Source organism: Saimiri boliviensis (genome assembly GCF_048565385.1).
Source record: "Saimiri boliviensis isolate mSaiBol1 chromosome 19 unlocalized genomic scaffold, mSaiBol1.pri SUPER_19_unloc_1, whole genome shotgun sequence".
NCBI lineage: Eukaryota > Metazoa > Chordata > Mammalia > Primates > Cebidae > Saimiri > Saimiri boliviensis.
The window spans coordinates 746,345-770,602 of record NW_027412502.1 but is presented as its reverse complement, the minus strand read 5'-3'; the positions used below and the strand labels follow the sequence as shown (position 1 = coordinate 770,602).

Below are 24,258 nucleotides of genomic sequence, written 5' to 3'. Positions count from 1 at the left end.
TGAATAAACTCATAAAGATGAGGAAGAATCAGTGCAAGAACACTGAAACTCAAGAAGTCAGCATGCCTTCTTTCCTCCAGATGATTACATCAACTGTTCATCCTGTTCAAGTTTTCAGAACTGGCCAGAGGCTGACATGTCTGCAATGATACAAGTAGAATTCAGAATGTGGGTAGAAACAAAGTTCACTGAGTGAAAGAAGTATGTCATCATCCAATGCAAGGAGGCCAAAAATCATTGTAAAACATCGCAGGAGCTAACAGGCAATATGTCCAGTATAAACAACATTACTGGTGCTCACTTTGGCAGCACATATATTAAAATTGGAATGATTCAGAGAAGATTAGCATGGCCCCTGCTCAAGGAGGACCTAAAAATTCATGAAGCATTCCATATTTGTAGAAAGAATCAATGTCTTGAAAATGGCCATACTACCCAAAGTAATTTATAGATTCAATGCTGTCCCCATCAAGCTACCAATGATCTTATTCACAGAACTGGAGAAACCCACCTTAAACTTCATATGGAAGCAAAAGAGAGTGTGGATATCCAAGACAATGCTAAGCACAAAGAACAAAGCCAGGGGCATCATGCTACCCGATTTCAAACTATAATACAAAGCTACAGTAATCAAAACAGCATGGTACTGGTACTAAAACAGAGAAATAGACCAATGGAACAGAACAGAGGTCCTGGTGGCAATGCCACACATATACAACCATCTCATCTTTGACAAACCTGAGAAAGAGAAGCAATGGGTAAAGGATTTCTTGTTTAATAATTGTTGTTGGGAAAACAGGCTACCAGTGTCCAGAAAGCAGAAACTGGACCTCTTCCTTTCACCTTACAGTAGAATTACCTCCAGATGGATTAAAGATCTAGACATAAGACCTAATGCCATAAAAAAATCTAGACAAAAAATAGGCAAAGCCATTCAGGACATAGGTGTAGGCAAGTACTTCATGACTAAAACACCAAAAGCATTGGCAACAAAAAGGAAAATAGACAAATGGGACCTTATTAAACTCCAGAGCTTATGTACACAAAAGAAACCATCATTAGAGTGAACCAGCAACCAGCAGAATGAGAAACAAAGCAGCAGAATGAGAAATAAAGTATTATGTAAAAAGGTGAAATATATGCCATATTAATGTACCTGAAAGAGATGATAAAAATGTAACCAAATTGGAAAACATATTTCAGAATATCATTCATCAGAATTTCCCCAACCTAGCCAGACAGAACAACATTGAATTCAGGAAATCTAGAGAAGCTCAGATATGCCACAAGAAGAACATCTCTAAGACACATAATCATCAGGTTCTCCAAGATCAAAATGAAATAAAACTTGTCAAAGGCAGCTAGCGAGAAAGACAAGGTCACCTACAAAAGGAATCCCATCAGACTAACAGTGAACTGCTCAGCTGAAACCCCACAAGCCAGAAGAGATATTCAACTACTTAAAGAAAAAAATTTCAATCTGGAATTTCAAGTCCAGCAAAACTAAGTGTCATAAGTGAAGGAGAAATAAGATCATTTTCAGGCAAGCAAATGCTGAGGGAATTCATTACCAGCAGATCTATCTTACAAGAGCTCCTGAAAGTAGAATTTAATATGGAAAGAAAAGATCATCACCAGCCACTACAAAAATGCACTGAATTACACAGACCAGTGATGCTAAAAAACCAACCACGTATGCAAGTCTGTGAAGTTATCAATTAGGAGCATGATGACAGGATCAAATCCTTACATATCATTGCTAACTTTAAATGTAAATGGGCTAAATGCTCCAATTGAAAGACATAGGGCGACAAGATAGATAAAGAGCCAATACTCGGCGGGGCGCGGTGGCTCAAGCCTGTAATCCCAGCACTTTGGGAGGCCAAGGCAGGTGGACCAAGAGGTCGAAAGATCGAGACCATCCTGGTCAACATGGTGAAACCCCGTCTCTACTAAAAATACAAAAAAACTAGCTGGGCGTGGTGGCGCATGCCTGTAATCCCAGCTACTTAGGAGGCTGAGGCAGGAGAATTGCCTGAGCCCAGGTGGCAGAGGTTGCGGTGAGCCGAGATCACGCCATTGCACTCCAGCCTGGGTAACAAGAGCGAAACTCCGTCTCAAAAAAAAAAAAAAAAAAAAAAAAAAGAGCCAAGACTCATTTGAGTATGCTGTCTTTAAGAGACCCATCTCACATGAACTCCCACACATAGGCTCAAAATGAATGGAGAAAAACCCTTCAAGTAAATGGGAAACAAAAAAGCAGGTGTTGCAATCCTGGTTTCTGACAAAACAGGCTATACGAATAAAGATAAAAAGAGAAGGGAATGGGCCCAGCGCGGTGGCTCAAGCCTGTAATTCCAGCACTTTGGGAGGCCGAGGCGGGCAAATCATGAGGTCAAGAGTACAGGCCAATCCTGGCCAACATGGTGAAACCCCATCTCTACTAAAAATACAAAAAAAAAAAAAAAAAAAAAAAAAATAACTGAGCATGGTGGCATGGTCCTGTAGTCCTAGCTACCTGGGAGGATGAGGCAGGAGAATTGCTTGAACCCAGGACACAGAGGTTGCAGTGAGTTCAGATTGCACCACCGCACTCCAGTCTGGTGCCTGGCAACAGAGCGAGACTCTACCTCAGAAGAAAAAAAAAAAAAAAGAGAGAAGGACATTGCCAATGTGGGCCTGACCTTTGATAAATGTCATTATTGCTTGATACCAACCTGGGCTGTCCTTATTGTTCAAACCAACGGGATAGATGATTTGCTGAGGTTTGGGAGCTTCTGCCCTCCAGAGAGTCCCGGATCTCCCAAAATTTGGTTCAGAGGTAAGGTTGATTTTGCTTTACAGCTCCTTTTGTGAAGTTTTTCTCATTTCCGGTAAGGAAGACAAGTTGTTCTGCTTCCATGATGGTGGAGAGCAGGCACTTCCTTTCTTGAGTCTCAGCTTGCTTCTGACAGGAAAGGTGAGTGTGAATTTTTTCCTGTTTCTAAGATGGTAGAGAACAGTCATCAGCCTGAGCCTTATTTCCAGGTAAGTGGCTAAATTAGAGATTTGTCTTAAAATTTTTCCTTAATGACCAAAAGTTAAGATTACCAACCACTTAGTTTTAATTTCTCCTTAACATTAAGACACTCAGTAATCATATTTATTGTGCATTTTTTAATTTTGCTTAACTTTTTTTATTTATTTATGTTTGAGATTTTATTTCACTTTTCTTTCATCAAGTATGACCATATCTTTCTGACTTGGTCAAATCCAAGGGAATGTTCCAAATTTTGGGAAGCAAGTCATCTGAATTGGCTAAAACTCTTGTAGCTGCCAAGTATGTATTTTCTAGTTTGTAGAATTTTCTTCTTCTTTTTTTTTTTTTTGACCTAAGAGTTTCTGTCCACATTAGGCCATCTTTTATCAGCCAAGGCCAAACTGAAGGAGCAGTGGTGACCTTCCAATCCTAAGATTCTGCCCTGTTCCCTACAGCAACCTGAGTTTGGTTCCTAAATCTAATTCTTTCTGGTTTGATATTTGTTACTTTTTAAATATCAGCAGTTTTTCCCAGCTATGATGTGGTAGTAAGAGATTCAAAAGGATTTTCTTTAAGAGCTTTATAATTAAAAGCATATTTCTTTTATTATTATTATCATCAACCCATGATCTACCTTAGGTATTTCTCCTAATGCTATCCCTCCCCTAGGCCCATCCGCAACAGGCCCAGGTGTGTGATATTTTCCTCCCTGTGTCCATGTACTCTCATTGTTCAACTCCCACTTATGAGTAAGAACACGTGGCATTTGGTTTTCCGTTCTTGTGTCAGTTTGCTGAGAATGATGGTTTCTAGTTTCATCCATGTCCCTGAGAAGGACATGAACTCATTCTTTTTCATGGCTGTGGGTGTATATGTGTGACATTTTCCTTATCCAGTTTATTATTGATGGGCATCTGGGTTGGTTCCAAGTTTTTGCTGTTGTGAACAGTGCTGCAGTAAACATATGTGTGCATATGTCTTTGTGGTAGAATGATTTATAATCCTGTGGGTATATACCCAGTAGTGGGATTGCTGGGTCCAATGGCATTTCTATTTCTAGATCGTTGAGGAATCACCACACTGTCTTCCACAATGTTTGAACTAATTTACACTCCCACCAACAGTGTAAAAGATTTCCTACATCTCTACATCCTCTCCAGCATCTGTTGTTTTCTGACTTTTTTAATTATTGTTTTTCTGAAATGACAAGTGATGATGAGCTTTTCATCATATATTTGTTAGCTTCATAAATGTCTTCTTTCCAGGAGTGTCTGTTTATATTCTTTGCCTACTTTTTGATGGAGTTGGTTTTTTCTTGTAAATTTAAGTTCTTTGTAGATTCTGTATATTAGTCCTTTGTCAGATGGATAGATTGCAAAAATTTTCTCCCACTCTGTGGGTTGCCCATTCACTCCAATGATAGTTGTGTTTTGTTTCATTTTAGTTTTCTGTGCAGAAGCTTTTTAGTTTAGTTTAATTCTGTGCAGAAGCATTTGTCAATTTTGACATTTACTGCCATTGCTTTTGGTGTTTTAGTCATAAAGTCTTTGCCTATGCCTATGTTCTGAATGGTATTGCCCAGGTTTTTTTCTAGGGTTTTTATAATTTTAGGTCTTCACTTTTAGTCTTTTACCCATCTTGTGTTAATTTTTGTATAAGGTGTAAGTAAGGGGTCCAGTTTCAGTTTTCTGCATATGGCTACCCAGGTTTCCCAACACCTTTTATTAAATAGGTAATCCATTCCCGATGGTATTTTTGGTCTAGTTTGTCAAAGTTCAGATGGTTGTAGCTGTGTGGCATTATTTTTGAGGGCTCTGTCCCATCCCATTGCTCTATATATCTGTGTTGGTTCCAGTACCATGCTGTTTTGGTTACTTTAGGCTGGTAGTATAGTTTGAAGTCAGGTAGCATGATGTCTCCAGTGTTGTTCTTTTTGATTTGCTATGCGGGCTCTTTTTTCATCCCAGATGAAAATAAAGGTAGTTTTTAGCAATTCTGTGAAGAAATTGTAAATGGTAGCTTGATAGGAATAGCATTGAATCTATAAATTAGTTTGAACCATGGGGCCATTTTTATAATATAGATTTTTTGCATCCATGAGCATGGATTTTTAAAATGTGTTTGTGACCTCTCTTATTTCTTTGAGCAAAGGTCTCCTTTAAGAAGAACTTTGAGTACGGACCCAGGAAGGACAAGGCAGCTGTCTTGGTTGTCCGTGAGTCCATGCTTAACATTGAACTTATATTCCTTTAAATATCAGTTGTTTCTCCAATTTAAGTTCATAGTAGTTGTAACTGATGGGTTGTCATAGGTAACTTGACTTATACCATGGAGTTCGTTCAAATTGCATATATAAACAGTTTCAGTATTGGCTGATTTAGAATGACAGTCTGACAAAATGTTTTCTTGGTATTCAATTAAGTTTTCTTCTACTTGGGTAGGAGTTTAAAAAACAAGTAAGACTTTTCATTAAAATTCCAGGAAATCTTACACAGTCCTTAAAGTATTTGGGATAATTTGACAAAGGATGTGATTCTAAAGTTTCCAGAAATCTGTATTCAAGAGCTCTTTTTCGTGGTCTTTCCATTATTTCGGGAACCTCCTAAAAGACAGCATATTCTAGGACATTTTGTGCTTGTGAAGTTTTCAGAAACTGCATCAGTATTAAGCAGTTAAGTGTGGAAATGATGTTAAATAGTTATAGTTACATGATTGAAAAGAATGTTTGTTCATTTCTGTGGTCTACAATTTATCATGGAAACAATATAATTGATAGCACATATTTTGGCATATTAGAATTTTAGGAATTTCATACAATTTTCAAACATATATTAACATTGCCTAGAATACAATCTAAAGAAAGTCAAATATTTCGTATTTTGACAGTGCTCCTCATGTAACAACATGTCAAATAATTCCATATACTTCTCTTTTGGATTTTTCAGTGCCCTCTTTTGCATTCCAAATTAAGAAGTCAAAAAGACTTAATTTTGAAGATAAAATTGGATTTGGGGAAGTGTATCAAATATATTAATATTCATATAAATATACTAAAGGCCTAAAACATTTGATATAAAATGGAATGCCAGGTCACAGTAAGTCATTCATTTAGCCAAAATGGTAACTCAAAAAATGTTTAAAGGCAAAAGCCTTTACTCATTGATAGAAGACTCAGCTTTTCAAGCAATGTGTGTCTTTCCCTTCTTTTTCCTGTAATTTGAGGAGAGACAGAAATCTTTTTTTTCTTTAATATTATGTTAAAATCATATTCAAGAAAGAAAGCCAAATTTCTCTCTTGCATTAGTGTACTGTTAATGTCAACTCAAATTTTTAATAAAACCTTAAAGATGAATTAATCCAGTCTTCATCAGTTTGACTATAAGTTGAAATTCTTATAAGCTTTTGATAACCTTTTACAAATTTGTATTAAAGCAAAATTAGTACTCTAAGAAAACCCTGTTGTGTTTTTATTCCAATGTTCAATTTATGGAAAAACTGAACAATACTCCTTTAAATTTAGCCAGTGTGTTCACACGGTGTTTCTTTTACAAGATGACTAGTTCACAAACCTTCCACAACTTGCTCAAAACTTTAGCTTCATTCTATTTAAGTCAAAACAATTTTTAACCTTCTGAACGAAGCAAAAATTTACATTCTAATGCCTTATAATGTTTTACTGAAAGCACATTTCACTTTTTCCACAAAGCTTCCATGTAAAACTTTTTTCAGTAGTCTCAATTATATGTTACAATGTTAGCTCTTACAGATACAGGTGAGGGGACGGAAGGCAGCAAACCACACTGCTATGTGTGTACCTATGCAACAATCTTGCATGTTCATCACATGTACCCCAAAACCTAAAATGCAATAAAAAAAAATAAAAATAAAATTAAAAAAATAAAAAAATAAAAAAAACAATGTTAGCTCTTAGCAATTTTTTTTTTTTGGTGAAACACCTGTCAGGTAAGTTATTTTAATTTTGTACTAGGTATGGAGCCTAGGACACCAGACACAAGTGCATATAAAGTCTGACTTTTTCAAGCATAGCCAGGGAGCACGACTAACTCCACATGTTCTCAGACCTTACCTAGAATCTAGTGACTCCAAAGCAGGTAAGTTGAACAAATTTTAAAAGTCAAAAAAAGCAGTTTATTACTTTAAATCATTTTACAAACCTAATATCTGACCTGCCTAATTTAGAGCTAATGTCTTTATTTTACCAATAAACTTTAAAACTGTCTTTATTTCTCAAATATTACTAAAGTCATGTGAAGTAAAAGGTATTAGAGTTTTTATTTTTCTGAAAAAATTAATTTGATTTAAGCATTCATTATTTTAAAGGCAATTAGAGAGTTTTTTTTATTTATAAACATCACCCACAACACCTAAAAATACACAAAATAGATCCAGTAGTTGTTGCTCTTACTGTCCCCACCTGATGTCCATTTATCACTGTTGCTGACAGTGATAAATGTGTGGAATAGTTGGGGCTGACAAACATTTCACTGTGATATTCCTTTTTAGGTCAAATGAAATTTAAAGAAAATTTTATTGAAACTAAAACAAGCAGTGTTTTCAAATTTTTGCAATAAATGATAAGCAAACAGAAGTACGAGTTACTATATTGTTAAGAGGAGGCAACAAGAAGTACATGCCTATTTCAAATTGACCAGGCACAGACCACAAGAGGCAACATGGACAAGTGTTTGAGTAGTGACTTCTTAAAAGAAACTTTTCCCTGAAAGCCACCTGGAGGGCACTGCTACTCAGAGGAAAAGAGCTTGTGAGGAGTGGACTATTGTGTGGGTAGAGTTTACATTTTTGGGGAGAAGAAGAAACTTCGGTTTAGAGGCATGTTTCTTTTTAAATCTGGTGATTTTAACATGATAATTATTTGACTTTTGGTATGCTACTCAACTTCTTTATATCTTACTATTCTCACAATAAGAAAAGGATAAATAATACCTTTGTAGAGTGTGTTTCAGAATTAAATAAGGTAATGTTTTTGGAGTTCCTGGCACTCGATATGTGACCAATAAAAAGTAGCTATTGCTATCAATTTTATCATTAATCATTATCTTTATTATTATCATTATTTATTAAGTAACCAATATGAAGCAGGAGTTATAAGAGATATGAGAAAATAATAATGAATTATTTTCTTATATTAAGTTGTTCAGGCAGAAACCTCTGTTTTCTAACTAATAGCTGATAATAGATCTGAACTACAGAGTTCTTATGGATGACTCCCTTATAAGTAATGTTGAGTTTAGACTGCTATTTATATACAAAAATTTTAGAACAAATGCTGACAGGTGGTGATGTGTCCAGAATCAGCAGTCTTCTATTACTAGCTCTCAGCTTCACAAATTGACATCTTCACTAATTTGATCTATGCCCATAACCTTTTCCCCTTTAGTCCACAGAACAGTCTAAATGTTTGAACAAAGATTTCACACCAACCACTCAGTTTACAAGTGAACAAAGATATATTTATCATACTTTGAATGAGAATACTTCTTATATTATGGAATTTTTAAAATGTTCTGTGCCTGGGGCCCAAGCAACGATTTCTAACTACCATTTGGCTTCTCAGTTCCATTGCAATGACATACTGTAAGCAGTTTTAAAATTTAATTAACTATACTTAGCTTCTTAGAAGGCATTTGTTTTCTGCTTTTATAATAACCTCTCTGTTATGAAGCATGCCTTGTAGTTATCAAATGGCATCAACTCCCATAGTTAGTTCATTGGCACTCTCTGTCTGACTGCACAAAGCAATGTAAGAAATAAGAAGCCAAAGCAGAACACCAGAAAAAGCCAAAATATTATTACTCTAAAGGTTTCTCACCACAACTCTCAGGATGGAACATAATTCGATACAATAATAATAATAATATAAAGTTATAAATCCTTACATTCTCCAATCAGCTAATCAACTTAGAAGTTAATATGCAGTATTTCCTTTCTTTTTGCAACTATAACAACACATCAGGAATAGGTAGCTTTAACTAGATTAGTTTAACAAAAAAGAATGAGAGAAGAACCAATAGGTACAATAAGAAATGACAATGATGAAAATGCCACCAATCTCATAGAAATAAAAAAAAGATCCTTAGGAACTATTATGAACACCTCTATGCAGACAAATTTTAAAAAATCTAGAGAAAATAGATAAATTTCTGGAAACATACAACATCCCATCATTGAACCAGGAAGAAAGTGAAAACTTGAAAAAGACAGTGACAAATTTTAAAATTGAATCAGTAATAGAAAAACTGCCAACTAAAAAAGTCCTGGACTAGATGGATTCACAGCTGGATTCTACCAGATGTTCAAGGAATAACTGATATTAATCATATGGAAACTATTCCAAAAAAATGAGAGAGAGGGATTCCTCTCTAACTCATTCTAAGAAGCCAGCATCTACCTGACACCAAAATCTGGTAGAGATAAAACAAAATAGTAAATCTTCAGGTCAATATCCCTAAAAAACATAGAGGCAAAAACTCTCAAGGAAATATGAGCAAACTAAAGCCAGCAACATGTTAAAATGCTAATTTGTCATGATCATGTGGGCTTTATTCCCGGAATGTAAGGCTGGCTTGGCATATGCAAATCAATAAATGTCATTCGCCACATAAACAGAATTAAAGGCAAAACCATATAACAATCTCAATAGACACAGAAAAACTTTAGATAAAATCCAACATTACTTACTGATAAAATCCTTAACAGACATGGTATCAAACGGCCATACCTCAAAACAGTAAGAGCCACCTATGACAAACCCACAGGCAGCATCATACCGAACAGGCAAACAATGAGCCATTTTCCTTGAGGCCTGAAGCAATGCAAGAGTGTCCACTCTCACCACTCCTATTCAGCATAGTACTGAATGTCCTGGCCAGAGCAGTTGGGCAAGATAAATAAATAAAAGTCATCCAAACAGGAAGAACACAAGTCAAACTATCTCTCTTCGCTGTGATATGATTCTATATCTATAAAATTCTAAAGACTCTGCCAAAAGGTTCCTTGAAATATCAAATAATTTTAATAATATTTCAAGATACAAAATCAATGCATAGAAATTAGTAACATTTCTGTACATCAATAACATGCAAGCTGAGAGTCAAATAAAAAATACAGCAGTCACATATACCGCAGTCACAAATCAAATGAAATACCCAAGAATGTGGCTAACCAAGGAGGTGAAAGAGCTCTTGAAGGAGAACTACAATACAATCTTCAGATTCAATGTTATTTCTTATTAACCTACCAACATAATTTCTCACCTAATTACAAAAAATATTCTAAGACTCATATGGAAGCAGAAAAGAGCCAGAATGGCCCAAAGAATCCTAAGCTAGAAGAGCAAAGCCGGAGGCATCATACTGCCCCACTTGAACATATACTACAAGGCCGAAGTGACCCACACAGCATGGTGGTGACACAAAAACAAACATGTAGACCAACGGGACCAAATAGAGTACCCAGAAATAAAGCCACACACCTACAACCACCTGATCCAACCAATGGAGAAAAGACTCTCTGTTTAATAAATGATGCCGAAATAACTGGCTAGCCATAGGGAGAAGAAAGAAACTGGATACTCACATTTTACCATGTGCGGTAATTAACTCAAGATGGATTAAAGATCTCTAACTATAAAAATCTTAGAAGAAAATCTGGGAAATACTCTTTCTGACATTGTCCTTGGCAAAGAACTCTTGGCAAATTCCCTCAAAGCAATTGAAATTAAAAAAATTAACAAGTAAGTAGTACCTAATTAATGAACTTCTGCACAGCAAAAGACACCTGTCAACAAGTAAACAGATAATCCACACAATGAGAGAAGATATTCACAAATTATGCATCTGATAAAGGTCTGAGACCCAGAATCTGTAAGGAATTTAAATCAATAAGCAAACAAACAACAAGAACAAAGAGAAAAACAAAACAAAACAAACCCAATTCTATCAAAAAATGGACAAGGGATATGAACAGACACATCTCAAGATAAGTTATATTTAAAATACTATGTTATGTATTTATCATAAACATTTATATTTGAATATTCATATTCTCATTATTTGCTCTATTATATACTATTTAATTGTAGGTAATATACATTATGTGGTGTGTGTGTACATGTACGTATATACATTACATATTCTGTATTGTCAACCTATGAAGTAGGGAAGGTAGGTGTTGTGTCTTGTTTATAAGTGAAGAAATAATAAAAAGGGAAATGACTTTTCTAAGGCTAGAAACTGTTGATTTAGGACTCAGTTATCACTGTAACTAGTTTAATATGTTTTTTTCCTATTATCTTGCAATTACTTAAGAAATTCTAACTAATTTAATCCTTCCTGAAAGAATACACAAATGAAAACTGTTAGTTAAATGTAGATTTCTACAGAGCTCTCATACCTCAAACCTCACATCAGTCCTGTGAGGTAGATTATTGTCACTTTCCCCAGTTAGAGATGAGTAAAACATAGAGATTAAAGCAGCATTCAAAGTTAGGCTAACCACCTCCTCATATGTGTTGAAATCACTATCTATGAGCTGTGTGATCTTTTTCAAGTTACTTTATTACTCTGAGGCCTATTTTATTATTTGTAAAATTAATGAAGTAATAGTACATAAGTTAACAGATGTCCATAGTAATTGAATACGTTTAATGTGCTTAGAAAATTATCTGGAACACAATTAGTTGTTTTAATAAAGATTTATTTTCCTGGCTTTTAAGTCAGTATCTCTCATGTATTCATTAATAGTAAACAGTAAAATAATATATGCATTTTTTCAAAAAATCAAAGGTATGTCAACTAACCTTATCTAGTCCTTTAGAGTAGCCTGTGCCCTGGAGGAAATAGCATGTCAACTCTGAATTCTGTCTATAATGAGTCCAGTTTTCAATACATAAAACTGACATAAATTAAGCCTGACACAGTTAAAATTAAAAACCAATGTGAGGCAACATTATATTGTAACTATCAACTTCTCTACTAACTAAGGAGATGTTTTAAATAATATGTTTACTGTTAATAAATACATTTGGGGTCTAAACCCGGGAGGATGTGGGGTTTCCAGTTCCAGAACTGAGCACCCGGTTGCAGAATCATCCCAGCGGACACTCTCCGCTCCCAGAAGCTGCAGCAGCCGGTGGGTTTGGAGCATCAGAGCCCCGGGCGTCCAGGGATGAGGACCACATGTCGGGGACTTTTCCCCCGGCGCCGGCAGTCGGGGTTCTTGGCTCTTTGCATCCTCCCAGGAACCGTAGGATCACCCGTGCCCGCCCTGTCCCAGGCCGAGGGGCCTGGACTGGGCTCTTTCCTCGTGAGCCGCTGGGCCTCGGCACCTCGATGTCTTCCTCCCAAAGGGCGCCCTTCACTGCCGCTGTCTCTTAGTCTACCTGACTCCATTTAAGTGACAGTTCATCACACTTTCCAATTTTAGCAGGTATCGTCGTAAAGGCTGTGTCTCAGGGCACTTGGCTGTTCGAAAATATGAGCACACCATATTTCCCTTTATTTCTCATATTTATTTCATGAAGGCCAAGCTGTGCCTTCACGAGGCCGAGTGTGAAACCCTGGAAGACTGGGGCGGCCCGCTCAGACTCAGCTTGCACCTCTCTGCCTCGTCGGTCTTCTGATGCTTCTTGAAGTGCAGTTTTACTTTACCTTTTACAATGCTGAAATGTCTTACATTTGCTTTCTGTAATTTTCCTGTTCAGTAGGGTTATGGAGTGTGGATTTCAACCTAAGAGGGACAAAGAGGTAAAGAAGGTTTTCACTGAAAGTGTCTGGATGGATTTTCAGGTTCACCTCGCAGAAGACCGCCAACAGGCAGAGTCTCTTTTTGCTTGAAGATGTTAAAATCACTCTCTCTCAATCTCTTTCTCGATCTCTTTCTTTCTCTCTCTTCTCTCCTCTCTTTCTCCCCACATCCAAAATAAACTTAGCTACTCGGGAGGCTGAGGCAGGAGAAGTACTTGAACCCAGGAGGCAGAAGTCGCAGTGAGCCCAGATCGTGCCACTGCACTCCAGCCTGGGCGACAGAGTGAGAGTGTCTCAATGCCAGATATAGACGACGGGGAGGAAGGCAGCAAATCACACTGCCACGTGTGTACCTATGCAACAATCTTGCACATTCGTCACGTGTACCCCAAAACCTAAAATGCAATAAAAATAAATAAATAAATAAATAAGATTAAAAAAAAAACAACAGCAACAACAAAAGTTTGGAGAAGAAGGTGCCATTTTTCCTAGTCGCTTTTCTTACTGCAATGGTGACCGCGTTTCCTTCACACCTGCAGTCCAGGAGCTTCCACCCGGGGGAATGTGCAGACCTCTTGGTCAGTGACGCCAGGCCACAGTGCCGGCCTCCTTCTGCTTTTGGCCTACAATGCAGTCAGGGGCAAGACTGGACCTCACCAGATACTGGTCGGATGTTACCCTCCCCAGAGACTGGAGGGCCGCGCTCCCAGAGGCCTACTTCATAACAGCCTTCAGTCAGGAAATTCCGTGGCATTCCACCCCTCTGCCGCCCCATTTCCATATTCTGTCTCCTCCCTTGCCCATTCCGAGAGGATTTACCACCTTTCTGGACCCTTTGGAGTCCCACGTGGACAAGACAAAAGGGGCATTGCCTTTTCCTGCAGGAGCGGGAAGAGCAGTCACAGCGGGGGAAACTGGACTCACCGCGCTCACCCCCACATACTGGTGCCCTGCTGGGTCCGGCAAACTCAAACAAGCACTCTCTGAAGCTTCTCTGGAAACGGAAGGACTGTGAGGTTTCTGATGCGGCAAGAGGAGCCAAAGGGAGAGGACCCAGGCCTTCCCCTGGCTCTAGAGAAAGAACCCAGAAGAGGGGCAGATCCAAAGGAAAAACGCAAAGGCGGCCCTGCCCCACGACCTGAGCCGGCTAAGGGTCGCACGTTACATTGCGTTGATCAGAACAGTTGTTTGCTCATATTAAGAAATCCTGGAAGAGGCATTGTGTAAGCAATCTGAGCGTTTTATTCATGAATGGGTATTGGGTGTCACCAGTGCTTTTCTTCTGTAAGTGGTGTAATCATGTTCCTTTCCTTTTTAGTTTGTTAAATGTTGGACAACACTGATGAATTTTGGAATGTTGAACCAAACGTGCACACTTGGAGTAAATTGTGCTTTGTGATGGTGAAAAAAAAAAAACAACAACAACAACAAATACTTTATTTGTTAGAATTTAGGAAGAACTGATTTTTAAAAGGTAAAATTCATACATTTATTTATCTTTGCATAAAAAGACACACCCAAACTTAGATATTAGAAACAGTACTTTATCATTATGTCTCATACTTCCGTGGTTTACCAGGCTTAGCAGGCTGATTCTATCTTGGAGTCCTTTATGCACTGCAGTTATATGGTAGTTAGGTCTGGAATCACCTAAAGCCTACTTAACTCACATGTCTTGTTTCAGTTGGGATGTCTGGAAGTATTGAGGGCTAATTGATCATCTTCCGGCTCTCACTCTTGCTGTGTGTGTGTGTGTGTGTGTGTGTGTGCGTGCGCATGTCAGTGTGTCTGTGTATCTCTTCATGTAGTGTATCCCCGTGGCTATTTGAGCTTACTCATAACAGGGTGATCAGGGTAGGCTGGGCTACATACATAGCAGGTGACTGGTGACGTCCCTTAAGGCAAGCTTTCCAAAAAAAGAAATGAAAAAAGCTGCCAGTATCTTAAACTCTGGAATCGAAAACAGATATGTAATCATCAATTGAGATCAGTGGGAGAAAGATCAAAGAGTTTGGGACCATCTGTAATCTGGCATAGCCATCTAAAAACATGTATTTCATAGACTTTCTATCATTTCTGTGCATGTATATTTTATATTAATAAAATAGTCTAAAAAGTAGGTTACTTAATAATAGAGAAAATATTTTCCAAATATTTAGCATTTAATGATTCTCTAGTATTTTGTTAATGTATATTTAAGAATTATCTCTTTGTTACTAATGTTGCACATTCTAATTGTCTATCGTTCCTCACTCTTTGAATCAACAGCATAGTGAACATTCTTTTAGTTTAAACATTTAAAAATTTCAAAGTAATTGTCATAAGAACTATCCTAAGAATCAAAATTACCGACTCGAATTCAATAACCATGCAAGTCTTTTAAAGCAACCATGCAAGTCTTTTAATGTGTGCAAAGAAATGTTTAAATGTGAATATTAAATCATAAATTCCAGAAGACATATTTTTCCTATCTAAATCAAAGGATTTCAGTAAAACCATCTCACTGACACTGCAAAGAAAATTTTTCAGAACACCTTCATAGAACACTTTGCAGAGACAGAATATTTAATATGTGCACAATCAAGCAATGTTAATGCTCAGAATCTTTTACCATTTTATGTTATGTCAGGACTTATGTAATGGTTATAATAATAAAATAACTGAGGAAGAAATCCAAGGTATTTTAGGTAGAATATTTCCATATTTCAAACAAGAAAATTCTGGACAATAAAAAATAAAAATACAAAGATTCTCTACAGAAGAATATGAGTTGAGATGTACACATACAAAAGTAATCAATAAATTATTAAATTCATAGTTCTGAAGAAGGCCAGAATGAGCAAAAGTGGAGCTGGAGAATTCCATTCTGCAAACATCCTAGCTCCTCATTGTGAGTGCACACTCCTACCCCAACTTAGAGTCATATGAAGACATAATAGTAGCTATAATTAAAAGTGACAATCAGTTTACTTTTGGTCAATCTTTTAGGACATTGTTATATCCCTCAAAGTCATCTTCTGAAGAGAATGGCATGAGAATATTTTGAGGAATTTTGAGAAATGAGATTTAGCTTTCTGACTTTGGAAACTGCAATAACTGATATATTTCAGTTATATGAATATATAAACTGAAAATCTTGACTACATCAAGAGACATACTGGTTGTACCAAATGGGCACTTGAGCTTCAGTCTACAGAGACCAGCCTTTATATCATTATTTATCTCACATGTGGGGCAATTCCACAAGCACTAGCAAAGAATGCCAGGTCATAAGTTTTTAAGTGTCACTTTTAGGGGTGTGTGTGTGTGTGTGTGTGTGTGTGTGTGTGTCTTTACATATGCATTAAAAGTTCAAAGTAGAGCTATTTCTAGTCTAATAGAAAGCATAAAGTTATGCATAAATGCTTATATAAAATACTTATCAAGCCATATTTGCTTATATTGTGAGTTCTATCTTTCTTAACTGGTATCTCATATTTTTATAAATATTTTAATTAAAAGAACCAATCCACATCTTGATAAAGAGAGGAATCATTGACAGATTTTACAAGAAATAGCCTAATTATTTACAGGCTAACTTATGACATAGAGAATGGGTTGGGTAACAAGATTTATAGAATGATACAGATCTGAGATTATTTCTATTTAGATTTGCAATTTTTTACTTGTGAGAAATTTAGTTAATTATCTACAAAAAAGAAAAGATATGGCATCTTTTACACTGAATATAACTTTTCCATGTAAAATATTATTAAAATTAGGCTGGTCACAGTGGCTCATGTGTGTAATCCCAGAGCTTTGGGAAGCTGAGGCAGGGGATCACATGAGGTCAAGAGTTCAAGACCAGCCTGGACAACATCATGAAACACTGTACTTACTAAAAAAATACAAAAGTAACCAGGTGTTGTGGTGGGCACCTGTAATTCCAGCTACTTGAAAGGCTGAGGCAGGAGAATTGCCTGAACCTGGGAGGTGAAGATTGCACTGAACTGAGATCACGCCATTATACTCCAGCCTGGGCTACAAGAGCAAAACTTCACCTCAAAGAAAGGAAAGTATTAAAATTAATTAACACTAAATTCATTTCTCAAAAGTCTTGTTTTCTACTTTGTTTTTAATTTTGATTCTTTCACGTTCTGCATTAAGTTATTCAAAGTCAATAATCAAGAAAGGCCAGAATGGAATGCTAAACTTCAGTAAGTAGCAATTTTTAATGTTATTTTGTAGATTGTCTTGCAGAGACTAGACACTGTAGTTCTTTTGTACTTTTGTCTAATTATTAGTTTCCTAATTAGGATTAAATAAAACAAATAGTAGCCAGAGATATTTTTTTCAGTGTTCACTTGACACAGATTTAAAGTTCCTTTAATCATACAATGACTTTGTTGGTTTTTTAAGGATTCATTACATAAAACTTAAGACAACTGAATCCTGCAGACAAAACAACTAATGAGTAACTTGAAAAACATTTCCATTGGCTGGATTAATCTGTATTACTTAGAATCAAGTCAGTTCTTTGTTCATGTGGATATTGAAAATAATAAAGCAACATTCAAATTCATATTTTATTTAGTTTTAAGTAATGCCTAATTTTATCTTGACACTAACCCTCTGGCAAAATGAGCCATTTGAATATGCAAAACAAAATCAAACAACAAATAAATAAATAATAGATAAAGTTAAAAGTATGTTGAAACTTCCAGCTTTAGACTTCAAGCCATTTTAATTCATTTATGGATTAACAATAAAAGGGAAAACACTGAATAAGATTCTTCATCTTTTGTAGTAAGGCAAATATATTTAAAAAACATGTCATCCATGCATTAGCAGCTGGAAAAGAGAATAGATTGTTTTTCCTATTTCATCCACCAAAATATTTTGGTATAAAATATATATTGAATTTCTAAAATAAAAATTTGAAAGTAGACTTAAAACATAATTTTACCTGGTTGAGGGTATGTGAACTCTTTCAAGATAACTTGGGAATAAAATTTTCAGTACTTAATTATTTATCCAGATAAAACCAACCAGCATTTTAAACAATTTATTTCTGTACACTGAGTTTTTTTCCCTTGGCAGTGTGGGTAATAACAGATGCTTATATTTACACATTTGAAAAAACGCTTTTTAGCCTTACATCTTTAATAAGTAGATGAAGCAATACGAAGTGTTAATATCATGCCATGCACCAAACCAACTTCTGTGACATAACTCCACTCCAGCCCTCCATTTACAATGTATTTGAGGTTTTAAAATCTCAGTTTATTCACATGTAAGTGGATTTCTGTGAGAATGAAATGAAATAATAAGGGTGTAATATCAGTCAAACCAAATGGCACATACAAGCCTCATATAATAAGTTTTCAGTAAATGTTGCTTTTTTAAAAAAAAATATATTTCTCTATTGTAACTCATTTAGTCAACATATGAGAAAAATAAATATCACAACTTCATCCACCACTCCAAAAATGATTATATTCATAGTCAACTCTGTCTCTATTTTCTCTATTCTTAGGTAAGGTCATAACACCAAATAGCTACCTTTACTTCTAGAGTAATTGATCAAATAAGTAATGCCCATTGAAATCATAAAACATGAAAGGAACATAGATACAAATAAGGTAAACATGCTTTAGAATTTGTGTTATAATTTGTATTAGTGTTAGGTTAACACTAGCTCCTGTAACAGTTAACACCAAAATATCAAGAGATTAATATAATTTTATTTCTTTTTTACGAAATTCTAATGGGTGGTGGGAAGAGGTTTGTGCTCTGCTTGATATGTCATTCTTTATGGATTCCTTGACTCATCAGATGAAGACTGTGCTTCTTCCTTAAGTTTGTTTTTCAGTATCTCCCTGAGAGTCATCCTCAATTCACCAGCAAGGAAAAACTACAAAGACAGTAAAGAGTATGAGATGTGTCAAGTTGTGTTATGATGGACCTGAAAAAGGCTTACATCACTTATCTCCATATGTCAGTGGCCAAGGCTTACTCTTTTGGTCGTAACTAATTGCAAGGGATACTGGTGTAACCGAATTCTGGGGAGCAGGGGAAGCTCAGGTACCAATGTTCTTTTCCAGACCCTTGGTACCTCACTCACCCAAGAATGGGAGAGGGGACCACGCTGGGCACGGTGAGTGATTGAGTAAATATCGGACCCGAAAGAGTTTTGCAGAAGGTGATTTATTTAGGCAGATAAATAGAAAAAGGAGAAAGAGAAAGAGCTTTGACTAGGTCATGGAAGGGGATCCAGATATGGAGTCCAAAGAGGTGTTAAAGAAGGCGACGTTTAACCAGGGAGGAATTCCTGCCCTCTTTAAGTTTTCTGGGCCTATGAAGAAAGTTCCTTTAAACTTCACTGGAGTGATTGCTTTTTGATTTTTCCTGTGTATGCCAAAGTTTAAACAAAGACCTTCAGTCCCCGGATGGAGACGTGGGGGCAATAATGGCACCGGGAAGTCATATGGAACCAAAAGAGAGCCTGCATAGCCAAGTCAATTCTAAGCAAAAAGAACAAAGCAGGAGGCATCACACTACCAGACTTCAAACTATACTAAAAGGTTACAGTAATCAAAACAGCATGGTGCTGGTACCAAAACAGAGATGTAGACCAATGGAACAGAACAGAAGCCTTGGAGGAAACACAACATATCTACAACTATCCGATATTTGACAACCTGAAAAAAAAAAAACAAGCAATGGGGAAAGGATTCCCTGTTTAATAAGTGGTGTTGGGAAAACTGGCTAGCCATGTGCAGAAAGCAGAAACTGGACCCCTTCCTGACACCCTACACGAAAATTAACTCCGGATGAATTAAAGACTTAAACATAAGACCTAATATCATAAAAACCCCAGAAGAAAATCTAGGCAAAACCATTCAGGACATAGGCGTAGGTAAGGACTTCATGACCAAAACACCAAAAGCATTGGCAACAAAAGCCAAAATAGACAAATAGGACCTAATCAAACTCCACAGCTTCTGCATGGCAAAAGAAACAGTCACTAGAGTGAATTGGCAACCAACAGAATGGGAAAAAATTTTTGCAGTCTACCCATCTGACAAGGGGCTGATATCCAGAATTTACAAAGAACTAAAACAGATCTACAAGAATAAAACAAGCCCATTCAAAAGTGGGTGAAGGATATGAACAGACACTTTACAAAAGAAGACATACAGGAGGCCAACAAATATATGAAAAAATGCTCATCATCACTGGTCATTAGAGAAATGCAAATCAAAACTACATTGAGATACCATCTCATGCCAGTTCGAATGGCTATCATTAAAAAATCTGGAGACAACAGAAGCTGGAGAGGATGTGGAGAAATAGGAACACTTTTACACTGTTGGTGGGAGTGTAAATTAGTTCAGCCATTGTGGAAGACATTGTGGTGATTCCTCAATGACCTAAAAATGGAAATCCCATTTGACTCTGAAATCCCATTACTGGGTATATATCCAAAGGATTATAAATTGTTCTACTATAAGGGCACGTGCACACGAATGCTCACTGCAGCACTGTTTACAATAGCAAAGACCTGGAACCAACCCAAATGCCCATTGATGATAGACTGGACAGGGAAAATGTGGTACATATACACCATGGAATATTATGCAGCCATCAAAAATGATGAGTTTGTGTCCTTTGTAGGGACATGGATGAACCTGGAAACCATCATTCTCAGCAAACTGACACAAGAGCAGAAAATCAAACACCACATGTTCTCACTCATAGGTGGGTGTTGAACAATGAGGACACATGGACACGGGGAGGGGAGCACTACACACTGGGGTCTGTTGGGGGGAAATGGGGGAGAGACGAGGGGTGGGGAGGTGGAGAGAGATAGAAATTACAGATATAGGTGAGGGGGAGGAAGGCAGCAAATCACACTGCCATGTGTGTAGCTATGCAACAATCTTGCATGTTCTTCACATGTACCCCAAAACCTAAAATGCAATAAAAAAATTTTTAAAAAAAGAAAGAAAGAAACTACCCCCACATTTCAGCCCCAGGAAAAGAATACATTCCCTCTCTAGGACCAAAAGGAAACTTGTTTCTGGACCTCCTAATTTACCTGTTCCTAAAAAAGTCATAATTGAATACATAGTCAACATATAGTCTTTTTATATCCATATATTTGTTACAAAATAAAGAGCTTTTGTCAGTGCCTATTGAGCATCACAGTGAATATGCAGTATTGAATTATAGCTGGTATCATAGGCACACGCTATCATGCCCAGCTAAATTTTGTATTTTTAGTAGAAATGGAGTTTCACCATGTTGGCCAAGATAGTCTTGATCTCCTGACCTCCTGATCTGCCCTCATCAGCCTCCTAAAGTGCTGGATTTACAGGCGTGAGCCACTGTGCCCGGCCTGCAGTATTGAAGCTTAAACCAGTATTTTGTTTAAACAAATGCATAACCTAGATTGTGACATATGTATATAAAATGTTGGGAATCCAATTCATATCATTTATAATCTGTGTTATATAAATGCAGTACTTCCCATTATTAATGATAGTTTCTGGTGTGAATGAGGGGAAATAAAAACATTATACATAAAATAGTAATTTTGCCAGGCCTTAATCCAACTGTAAGCACATTTAAAAAGATTCTTAGGTTTGAGATATTTATTTAATAAACAAAAGGAATACTTATATGTTAATTAAGACAAAAGTTTAATATTAAAAAATGAAGCTTTACTTCACATACATTATCTGATATATTTAAATATTTTACTCATCCACTTAAAATTTATTGTGCAAAGGTTGCTACAATTTTTTCAGATAAAATATTTTTGAGTTCAAAAAGATGTGTTTGAACATACAAAATAAAATTTATGTTTGCTGTGTGCCAATATTCTCCATTAAATTTTGGATTAAACAAGTGACTTGAGATCTTACATTAGTTAACATTACAATTCCCACAATTTGAGATTTAAGAAACTATAAGAAATTTAATAAGGAGACAAAATACGATTTATGGCTTATAAAGAGTTAAGAAATTTGATAGAAATTTGCATAAAATAGAGAAAATATTATCTTATTCTATTAAACATTCTAGGTTCTTTGAGGAGTTTAGATGATATTTCATACATGCTCAATTTTTATAAAGTATATATTACCTGTCATTCAGATAATCTACAAATCAAGTGCAGATGAATACAAGAAATTTCTTTGCTATATATGATTCATTTTGAAGTTGTATATACAATTAATTCATAAAGTTTTAAATTTAAAATTAGAGACTAAACTAGATGCATCTGAAGTCCTACAGTCCATTCATTTAAAACACACTTCCATTGAAATTGGAAACCCAGAACTTCGTATTTAAATGAAAATCATAGCTTAGGGAAGAGATACACACACACACACACATACACACACACACACACACACACACACACACACAGCGTGGGGTGGAGAGAGAGAGAGAAAATATACTATTGGAGAAAATAGGCATCTCATCTCCACTGCCATCATAAAGATCTTCATAAAACTTGATGACAATAATCATTTTTTTCCTTTCTTAACTTTCAAATATATCCGATAGTTGATAAGGAGTTCTAGTTTTGCATGCTAAAAATTATGTATTATTTTAAAATATAATATTTTTGGCATTCTTGAGAACAGAAGCTATTGTAAATAGATGTTAGTCTCAATACAGTCAACCTATGTAGTTATTCAGACTACAAACATTCATTTTACCATACAAGCAGGAATCTCCTCAGATGGAGAAGTGAAAGAATTACAAAACTGTGTAAAAATAAGAGTCTGTGGTTTTATTACTACAAAGAAAAATATGTCAAGAACCATTGAATTGTGGGAATGTTCGTAATAAAATATCACTAACAAAATTGTATTGCACTATCTTCCTTACCCATTGTATTCATTCTCTTTCCAACTCCCCCATCACCTTTTCACATCCTTGATGAAGTCATAATTTGTAGTTGGCAAAATGTTTTTTTAAAGTATCCATTTATTATATAGAGAATAAACCAGTGGTAAAACTTTAATGATATTTTCATTGTTGTTGCTGGAAAGGGTGGTTATATCTGAAATTACAGGAATTGTTTTGTTTTAAGTTTTCTTGAAGCTGATAAGAATTTATTAGTTATTTTAAGTTCTAAATATTATTTGTAATACCATAACACTGCTTAAAATTTATTAAGTAATATTTCAGACGTCACATAAATTTTTCATAAAGATAAAATGTTGAATGGAAAATGATGAATATTTACCCCAAAGCCAGTTCAGGATTCAGGGATATCAGTTAATAACAAAAGTGTAGTTTTATGAAAATTGAAATATTTCCCTGAGATTGGAACATCTTATCTCAATAATTAGCTTAGTATGCTCAAAAAACAAGAATATTCTGATATACATAAAATAGTTGCTGGTTATGAGTGTTAATAAATAGCATTTTAAATAATTATAGATTTCACAGCTTTCCTAAGAGGTTAGTTTCCCTTATCCTTGAGTTATTAGTTTACCAAGTTTTCTGCATTAACAATATCTTAGTTTTCTTATTTAAAAAATTCATAAATTTTGTATAATTTATTATCATGATGAATAAAAATCATTTTATGGAATAATACTGTAGGCTAGAGATAGCATAAAGTATTATTTCCTTGTTTTTTGAGATCAATAAGAGATTATAATTAAATTTTATATCAAGTAAACAAGAATGCATTTCATGAATTCCTAAAAACATCAAACGTTTATGAAGAACACTTAGTAACTTATTTAAGAACCCAATCGAGTATAAGGATAACACAATAAAAATATGAATTAATTAAAACATATTTCCCTATAATATTTGCCTTAATATCATATTAGTGACTGACTTCAATTCATAGAGGAACAATTATTATACATACTCTTTATGAATTTCTGATGATTTGAAATTCATTTGTGTTAGCTTCCAGATAGAAGAAGGCTGTGTAAAATGTACACTTAAATAAGAAACAAAGAAAAAACAATGAACTCACTAATGTTTCTCTCATATGGAAAATATTTGTGATATTCCTCCTTTTGTTTTTATCTTAGAAATCGGCTTATTTTTCTCTCTTGCAACTTCTCTAACAATGAAACTGAATCATGGAGCTTTAGTTAATTACCTCACATATGTAGGCTCTCCCTTTCTAGACCTTGTTTGTACTTCCTAGAAACAAGGGATGTGAGACATTAGAAGCCAAATAAAATGTGAAGAAAGCCAATATGAGGAGACTTGAGAGTATTTCCTGGTGAAATCATGGGAACCTACATCAACACAGTATAACTGTGGCATTATAAAAAGGCAAGCAGGGCACATTTAGGCAGACATTAATTAAGAGATTCTGGCTCCTCATCTTTTCTCAAGTCTTGCGTGAAACATAAGGAATCTAGTTCCTCAGAAGAAAGGCAGGACATAGCTGGGATATGGGAGAGAGAGAGTTGATCTTCATAT

General features: G+C 35.7%; 1 non-coding gene across 1 annotated transcript; it reads left to right on the top strand.

Annotated features, from left to right (window-relative positions):
- Nucleotides 1-293: 293 nt before the first annotated feature.
- Nucleotides 294-400, top strand: LOC141583231 (U6 spliceosomal RNA). The gene has a single exon (XR_012515924.1). It is a non-coding gene; the product is annotated as a U6 spliceosomal RNA (small nuclear RNA).
- Nucleotides 401-24,258: the final 23,858 nt, after the last annotated feature.